The 10068-nt window shown below is 27.4% G+C and overlaps 1 non-coding gene across 1 annotated transcript; it reads right to left on the reverse strand.

Moving 5' to 3' along the window:
* Positions 1 to 8987: 8987 nt before the first annotated feature.
* On the reverse strand, positions 8988 to 9060 carry TRNAK-UUU (transfer RNA lysine (anticodon UUU)). Its single transcript has one exon. It is a non-coding gene; the product is annotated as a tRNA-Lys (tRNA).
* Between the last annotated feature and the right edge of the window lie 1008 nt (positions 9061 to 10068).

A 10068-nucleotide genomic window follows, 5' to 3' on the forward strand; every position in this document is an offset into this window, starting at 1 on the left:
TACCATTTTCTACTAGTACAAATGCGGATTTTAAAATAATCTATTTCAGTAATCGGAAGATATAGATCCAACAACTTATTGTTTCAATTAATAAAAATCGCGAAATTCAGTTATTCAGACTAAAGTACCATCCACTAATTATGTACATGATTCAGGCATATAGAATATACAAATTAAAAAACGCCTTCTTAGCTTTTGTTATATTGTATTATGTGATATTTAACATTATAAGAAAAAATCAGATAAAAATGTTTTTTTTCTTCGGGGGGCTATGAAAAATCTTCAAGTATTTTGGCTAAAACCCGCTTTTTAGTTTTTTAATGACAAATCATACCCTTTATTATGTTGAAAAGTGTCATATTTAACGCTATGAAGAAGAATTAAGATAGTATAAATTGTGATTTGCCTGTAAAAAAAATGTTTGAAATTTGAAGAAAAAAAATTAAATTAAATTTTTTAAATATATTTTCAGCATTTTAATAAATAGTTTTCCCTTTTTCCTTTCCGATAACACCAAAATTGATAAAAGTGGCTCGCAAGGAAAAAAAATTTCATTGTTAATAGATAGATAGGAGCCACATTTTTCTAATTACCCCATTTACTAAATTGAGCCTAATTTCAATGTGGCCGCTTAATTAGTATTGGTCTTAAAAACTTTAGTCTCTTCATTATGCACTTTTTCCTTTAAAAAAAATCGTAAAAATCTGTAACATGGCAGCAACTGAATTTTTTTGGCCTATTTCAAACAGAATGTCCATTAGAGATTTTGGTCCATTTCAAATGGAATGTGAATTTAATAGTCTATAAGACTCGTATATTTTTTATTTTATGGTTTCATTAAATAAAATAAAAAATGAACATATATTTTTAAAATTTTTCATAATAATGTTATTTGATGCTGTGATTGTTTTAAAATGTAAAATTTCTGATTATAAACCTTTGTTGTCTATTTACAATTAAATTACTTTAATACATATAAATTAAAATTTCTTAAGTTTTTAGAATATCACCATAAGCATTGTAATTTTAACCAAAAATTGGTGTTCTGAGAATTTTTTTTTATTTAAATTTTTTTTTAGGTTTTTAATGCATAAAGTAAAGTATATTTTTAAATTTTTGTCTGGTTCTGCAATGGCTTTAAAAGAATTATAAAATTATGATAATTTTGCCCAATTTAATAACTTGTATGATTGAGTAAACTGTTAAAAAATTTAGGAGAAAAGGTTCGGAAAAAAAATTCTGTCCAAAGTGCAATTTTTAGACCAGAAATTAAAAAAAAATTTTGGTATTCAAATTCTGAAAGTACAGAAAAATACCTTAATTGAATATAAATATAGTTGCATTGCAATGAAAATTTGCAACATTGGTAATTATTGGTAAACATGTGTAATTATTTGAAAATTACAAGTAAATTAATAAAGTGGAGAAAGGCATGATGCGGATCATAGTTTTAAGAAAGACGAAGAAAAAAGTCCCTGATTTTTGCTGAAAATCATGAAAAATCATCATTTTCCCGCCAACTGTGTAAATGTTTCATATTTAGGAAAAAATTTTCTACAATCATTGCGTCATCCTCCAGGAATATTTAGAGACGAGAAAATGACGGGTATAAAATATATGTTTGTTCTTTGCTTCAAACATTATATAACTATGATCTCTTAAAATCAATTGTAACACCGTAAATTTGCGAAATTTTTCTTTGATTCAATTAAAAAATTTTAGTTACAAACTTAAAAAATTATAATTAATTCGACTTTTCAACTGTGAAATTTTTTAAAAATAAATATTTTTAATTTTGCATATTTTATTAGTGTGCACTTGGCCGAATGCCACCCCAGTTACATCAACTCATCTTGATGCCCTGGAATCTTGTTTTATTTAATTGAATACTGATTCCTCTGTTAACGACATTAGTTACCCCCTCGTCATAACGCGTAGAGTTCCGCAGTGGACTGATCGTAAAAACACGGTTCCCTGGAGAACACTGAAGTCAAGCATTACTGGCTCCGGTCAGAAAGCGGGTGGGTGACCACTTTGATCAGCCTGTATAGGGAACGAATTAAACTGTTTTAACTTACAGTGCTCTACTTCGCGCGCTGGTCGTTGGGCTACCAAAGCAGGGGAGCAATGCCTTCTACAGAGGATCAAAATTACGATGGCATGTCTTTGTATCATTCTCAGGGATGTTTCCAGACCGTCGCCAATAGCCCATTGTGCAGCTCTAGTGCGACGTAAATACACCTACCTACCTAAGTATGCTAATCCAGCTGTGTCATAAGCAAAATTTGTCGAAAAAAGAACTAAGTTCATTGAGACATATATCCACATTTATTTAAAATGGTGACCCTTAAGAAGCCTGAGTGTAAACTTATATTTTTAGGACTACGTTCTCAAAAGCAGGCATTTGTTGAAATATATAAAAATAAAATAGATTTTTTTGAAATCTCAGTGATCTTTCCCCTTTTAATTTAACCCCTTAACGCACAGATTGTTTGAAAGAAACCGACCAAAGAAAAATAAATTTTTTTATTTATGTAAAAAAACACACTTTAGAACAAGGTTTCCATTTGTTGCCGCTTCTGGTTCAACTTTTCTTCTGGCGGACAATTTTGATATACTGCGCTTTTGTTCCATGGAAAAAGGCTAGATTTTATTCTTGAATCCTATGTAAATTATAAATATCAATAAATCGATTTTTTTTCTTAGCTTTCACATTGTTATTTTCAATTCTCGATTATATTCAAGTGTGAAAAATTATATCAGCATAAAATACAACGTCGCTCGAATTATCTCGAGTGTGCACAATTTGGCCTGTTTATCGCGCTCGAATTAACTCCAGCACAGAGTTAAGGGGTTAATACTTCTTCGTTCACGAATACATACTGTCTGTGATTTTTATTTCAAATTAATTTTTATACCTGCTTATCGAAACAGTCCCTATTTATAATTAGTTTTAAATATCTTTATATGCTTTTTACAGAAATTTTGCTTTTTTCAATATGCTTTTTTCAGAAATTTTGATGTGTAAAATCATACTATAAGAGGTAAAAAAAAAAAAAAAAAGATTCCTCAAAGTCTTTTGAGGAATCTGATATACAAGGTGTCTGAAGAGTATGTAAACGATTGACTGTTGCAAGAAATACGCACCCGATTAACAATCTGAAAAGACGCATGTGTACAGAACAGCTTATACATCTTCATTTTGCGATTACAGTGCCCTCTGTGAAGTAAAATGTAAAAACTTGTCGATCAAATTGGGGGTATTTGTTTTCTAGAGAGTTTAAATCTGCAATAAAAGATGGGGATTCCTGTTCAAGATTTTGAAGTTTCTCTTTGAAGAATCTGATATTCAGGATGACTGAAAAGTATGGAAATAGTGAAATATCTCATGAAATACGCTTCGGGTCAAATATCTGAAAATACAATTGAGTGCGGAACAACTTATACCTCCTTTTTGTTTTCCGATTACAGTGCCATCTGTAAAACAAAATGCAAAACCATGCGATCGCTTTGAGGAATCTGATATTCAGGCAGTCTGAAAAGTACGGAAACAGTCAAATATCTCATGAAGTCTTAAATATCTTTAAAAAAAAGAAGAAAAAAAATTTAAAAGAAACCACGTGAGTACAAAACATCTTTTCGAATTAGAATGCAAAAACCTGTTGGTTAAATTGGGATATTTTTTTCTGGATTTTCTGGGATATTTTTTTCTGGGATTCCTGTTTAAAGTTGAGAAATATCTAATACATTAGGCTTTCAAAAAATAAGAGAATGGTCAAATATATCATGAAATACGCATTGAATTAAAAATCTAAAAATACAAGTGTGTACAAAACAGCTTATACCTAGTATTCGTTTTACAATTTGCTGCGCTATCTGTGTTGTAAAACTCAAAAACCAGTTGGTAAAATCGTAGTTTCTTTCTTTCGCCCCCCCTTTTTTTTTTGAAAAATTCAAAATTGTCAGAAAAAGAAAAAAAATACGGATTCTTGTTTTTGATTTTGAATTCGCTCTCATTCCACTTTCAGTTGATGAAGATATAGATAGGTAGTCGAGTTTGATATAATGGAATACAACGAAATATTTGATAAATTTCGAAAATATTTCATGCTTATATTTTTCAGATTCTTAATACAATGAATACTTCGCAATATATTTGAACATTTCTTACTTTTCGAACTCTCAATATACATACATTTTAATTTTCTTAAATGAAATTTTGTGAATTACAATTTATTTATATATTCAATAAGGATTTTGCAAAATTATACTCAGGGTATTTATCAATGAAAATCGAATTTAATTTTGTTAAAATATTTATTTTATTCTTAATTTCGATTTTCTTTACACCACTTTGAGCTGCCGAGAAAAAACACGAGATCCGAATCACCTGATAACTTCCCTCTAACGTCAGATGAAATCAAATAGACGTAAAATGTTTGTACATTCTATTCTGATTAATCGTTATTATCAAAAGAATTGTGTGGAGAGTTTAAACAAGAATGTTATTTATGACAAATTCTTTTGAAATAAAATATTAAGAGAAAAATTTATACAGTTTACGATTGCAAATTTAAACAGTTAAAATTTAAGCAGTTTTTTTACTTGTTCCTACAACTAATTTTCTTTTTTTATTATGAATTTAAAAAAAATAAATGTTTTATTATTTTATTTTCAATTCTTTTTTAAGTTTGATGACACTCTAAAAAGTATGAAAAGTTGAAAAAAAAATTTCTTCCTTATTTTATTTATTTATTTTTGAAATTGAAAAAGCCAGAAACTAATTTTTGCTTAACGATTTTTTTAAAAAACATAATATATATTTTAATTAAAAAATACCACTTTTTTGAAACATGCATCACTGTTTGAAAAATCGATATTTCGTTTATTTTAACCTCTCATCAGTTTTTTTTATATTTTTGATTGTGAAATTAAAAAAAAAATTTATAAGAGATTTTATTATATTATTTTAATTTTTTGAGTTGTTCCTTATGGAATGATGACACTTCAATTGAAATAATTAAACGCTGAAATTTAGTTTTGTTGAACGAACTTTTTTTTAAAATTTCATTCAAAATACATTTTTGTTAAAAATATCACTTTTTTAAAAAACATTCATCATTTTTAGGAAAATAGATATATCTTTTGTTTGTAACTACTGCCTTTTTTTTTTCAATTTTTGATAATGAAATTAAAAAAAAATTCTTCATCTATAAATGTTTTTATCATGTTATATTAATTTTTTTTTATAGTTATACGTTTCTTATCTTTTAATGATTTTCTAATTGAAATAATAAAAAGCATATATTTTGCTGAATGATTATTTAAAAAAAAAATTTGAATTAAAATGCATTTTTGTTATATTATTCTGTTGTATTTTTGCTGTATTTTGTTGTATTTTGTAATACTTTTTTTAAAATATCACTACTTTTAGAGAAATCGATGCAATTCGACTTTTCCTCGTTTTATAAAAATTAAATTATTGTAATTATGAATAATTTTATTTTTCACATAGTTCAGATTTATTTTTACTTGCCGTAACTTATGCTCTTCACAGAAAGGAATAACATTTGATATACAGTGAGCAAAATAGAAAACAGACTACTATGAATAACTTGTGATCTAATGTTCGGAACTTCTAGTTCTTGGACTGAATCTTAATGGCTGGAGGGGATGATTTCAAATATGTTAATTAATAAGTACAGGCGATATTTTAAGTAACGAAATTAGACACAAAAACGCACTTCCTCCAAATAAACTTATCATTTTTTATATGTATCGGATTTCTGATCCCTAAGATATAGGGGGTAGCTTCAATCTGGGAAATATTGTCCCAATAGTTTGGTTAGGATAGAGCTCCAAAGTTTGAACCCCGTAATATTAATTTTACTTTTTGGGTTTTTTGCTATATCTCAAGAATATTTTAGGCGAATCGAAAAATTTTTACGTACAATTATAGAAATTGTTTATTTGTTTTTTCATGGATAACTCCATGCAAAAAAAAAAAGAAATACAAAGAAAAAAAAACCAAATTGGTAAATATTTATTATTTGTTATAATTTTATTCAATAATGGTCGTAAATTGTTTTTAACTGTAAGGTGTACAATTTTTTACATCATTTTGAAGAATGTAATTTTACATGACAAAATACAAAATTTGAGCGAAATCGGTCGAAAAGTTCCTGAAAAATTGAATTTGTAGTAAGTCAGGTACTTAAAATTCGATTTCTCAGGAACTATAAGACCGATTGTGCTCAAATTTTCTATTTTGTCACATAAAATTCCATTTTTTAAAATTTTGTAAAAAATTGTATTCCATTCGATTCAAAACTTTTTCGACCATTATTAAATAAAATAATAAAAAATAATAAATATTTTCTTAACCTTTTTTTTTTTTTTTTGCATGAATTTATATTTAGATGAAAGAACTTTATAATTGTGCGCAAAATTTTTTTAAATTCGCTTAAAAAATTCTCGAAATATATCGAAGTATGCAAAAAAAAAGAAAAAAAAATTCTAAGAAGCTGCTTAAAACTTTGGAAAGCTCTACTAACTATTGGGACCATATTTCACAGATTGCGACTACTCCCTATATTTTGGGAGTCAAATGTGCGAATCCGTCGAAAAAAATGTATGTTTATTTAGAGAAAGTACGTTTTTGTGTCTGATTTCGTATATCGTCAGCACTTATTAATTAATATATTTGAGGTTACCCTCTTGAACCATTAAGATTGAGTCTTAGAATGTGAAAATCCGATCGTTAAGCCAAAAGTTATTTAAAGTGTTTTTTATTATTATTATTTTTTTTTGGCGCTCTGCATATCTTGTTCTTAATTTTTTGAAAATCATAGAAAAGAAATTTAAAATTTAAAGATTTAAGCATGCACAGTAAAATACCTATAATAAAAGAAAGAAAAAAAAACTTATTTTTCCTTAATAACTTTTATTACGTCTCATAACCATTTTTTTCACGTTGGAATTTCGACCATCAAAAACTGGTGAGAAGCCTAAATCTGCATTAAGTGGTCAAGGCTGGACACATTCCTCTTGAGTGCAGCCTTAATTGTGGTCCTAATATTTCAGCTAAATTTAAAGTTAGGGACCTAAGGGTTATCGTTGCTTTTTTTTTTCTCCACGCACTACTAAACTCGTTTATCCAAAAATTGTTTTACGTAGAAATAATTTTCAAGTATTTAATTTACTAAGTATTAATTAAGTTAAATTATTAATTATTACTAACTATTAATTAAGTCAAATTATTAGATATGGAAATAAGATCTGATCGAACAATGCTAAGGAACATCCCTTTTGTAAAAGCGCTTAGGATATATCTCAACGTTTGGCAGAAAAAAATTAACACATATTTAATTTACTAACTATAAAAAATCAAATTATAAGATATGAAAGTAACATCCAATCGAACAATACTAAGGAACTTCCTTTTGTAAAAGCGTTTAAGATATATTTAAACGTTTGGCAGCAAGAAATTCACACATATTTAATTTACTAACTATAAAAAATCAAATTATAAGATATGAAAGTAACATCCAATCGAACAATACTAAGGAACTTCCTCTTTGTAAAAGCGTTTAAGATATATTTCAACGCTTGGCAGAAAAAAATTAACACATATTTAATTTACTAACTATAAAAAATCAAATTATAAGATATGAAAGTAACATCCGATCGAACAATACTAAGGAACTTCCTTTTGTAAAAGCGTTTAAGATATATTTAAACGTTTGGCAGCAAACAATTCACACATATTTAATTTACTAACTATAAAAAATCAAATTATAAGATATGAAAGTAACACCCAATCGAACAATACTAAGGAACTTCCTCTTTGTAAAAGCGTTTAAGATATATTTCAACGCGTGGCAGAAAAAAATTAACACATATTTAATTTACTAACTATAAAAAATCAAACTATAAGATATGAAAATAACACCCAATCGAACAATACTAAGGAACTTCCTTTTGTAAAAGCGTTTAAGATATATTTCAACGTTTGGCAGGAAAAAATTAACACATATTTAATTTGCTAACTATAAAAAATCAAATTATAAGATATGAAAATACGATCTGATCGAGCAATGCTAAGGAACTTCCTTTTTGTTAAAGCTCTTATGATATATTTCAAAGTTTGGCAAAAAAAATTCACACATATTTAATTTACTAACTATAAAAAATCAAATTATAAGATACGAAAATAACACCCAATCGAACAATACTAAGGAAGGAACTTCCTTTTTGTAAAAGCGTTTAAGACATATTTCAACGTTTGGCAGAAAAAAATTAATACATATTTAATTTACTAACTATGAAAAATCAAATTATAAGATATGAAAATAACACCCAATCGAACAATACTAAGGAACTTCCTTTTGTAAAAGCGTTTAAGATATATTTCAACGTTTGGCAGAAAAAAATTAACACATATTTAATTTACTAACTATAAAAAATCAAATTATAAGATATGAAAGTAACATCCAATCGAACAATACTAAGGAACTTCCTCTTTGTAAAAGCGTTTAAGATATATTTCAACGTTTGGCTGAAAAAAATTCACACATATTTAATTTACTAACTATAAAAAATCAAATTATAAGATATGAAAGTAACACCCAATCGAACAATACTAAGGAATTTCCTCTTTGTAAAAGCGTTTAAGATATATTTCAACGTTTGGCAGAAAAAAGTTCACACATATTTAATTTACTAACTATAAAAAATCAAATTATAAGATATGAAAATACGATCTGATTGAACAATGCTAAGGAACTTCCTTTTCTTAAAGCTCTTAAGATATATTTCAACGTTTGGCAAAAAAAATTAACACGTATTTAATTACTAACTATAAAAATCAAATTATAAAATATGAAAATAACACCCAATGCAGAGATCTGATCGAACAACATTAAGTAACTTTCTTTTGTAAAAGCGCTTATGATATATTTCAATGTTTGACATGAAAAAGGAAATCCCGCCCGAACAGGGACTCGAACCCTGGACCGTTAGGTTAAAAGCCTAACGCTCTACCGACTGAGCTATCCGGGCTCATCCAATTTAACTTAAGTTATCTATAAGTCTGAGACATAGATATAAAGAAAATGTGTGACTAACGCAACTTAGCTTTCCGCTTTGTACTTTCCGTTGCTAATATCGATCGAACCCGTATAACTGTTATTATTTTGAGTCAGGGACTAATATAGGGGAAATGGATTTCTCACTTTACCCCAGCGGGGAGATTTTGTAAAGTAACACGCAATTGACAGACCGGTTTTACGCACAAAAAGTGGCGCTCGCATCTTTGTGTGTACTATTTTCTGACTTTCCCGCGGTACATAAGCATTGCGCTTTAAATAGTGTTGATCATTAAAAAGCAGTTTAATTTAAATTCTACATTTTATTTTATTTCTGAGAATAAGTATATTATTTTGCGTATTGCTTAAAGATGTCTATATATCACTTGTAATCTATTTGTTTGTTTATTGAAGTTTTAAAACAAGGGATCATTCAGATTCCGGATAATTATATACTTAAGTTTCGGTTTTGTTTCGTTTCGGTTTTCAGAATTCGGGTTAATTATAATTGAAGGGAGGATATTTGCTTATTTAATCATAGTTACTAGTTTAGAGCGTTTGTTTCTATTACAACTTAAGTATAAATGCTTATTTTAGTATTTTTTTTAACATTTAAGTATGTATACATTTATCAGAGCGAATTCAAAACTGAAACCCTTTACTCTTTATTAGCTAACTATTATTGTTTTAAAATCGCTATAGATAAAAATGCTTTATGTGACGCATTAAAAAAAAAGAGTAAGCAATGCAACCATAAATTTATTAAATTTTTTTTATGAGATTAAATAATAAAAATCTTTTTTCATCAAAGCAATTATTCGTAGCATTTGTTATGAATTTGATTGCATAGTTCTTCTATCAATAACCGATCTTTATAAATGCATTTAAAATCCCTTTACAGTTTAAGTCATAGTGAATTATTTGCAAGGTACAAGCACACGAATAATTATTTGAATAAGTAATTTATATATATATATATATA

Source organism: Parasteatoda tepidariorum, chromosome X2, assembly GCF_043381705.1.
Source record: "Parasteatoda tepidariorum isolate YZ-2023 chromosome X2, CAS_Ptep_4.0, whole genome shotgun sequence".
NCBI lineage: Eukaryota > Metazoa > Arthropoda > Arachnida > Araneae > Theridiidae > Parasteatoda > Parasteatoda tepidariorum.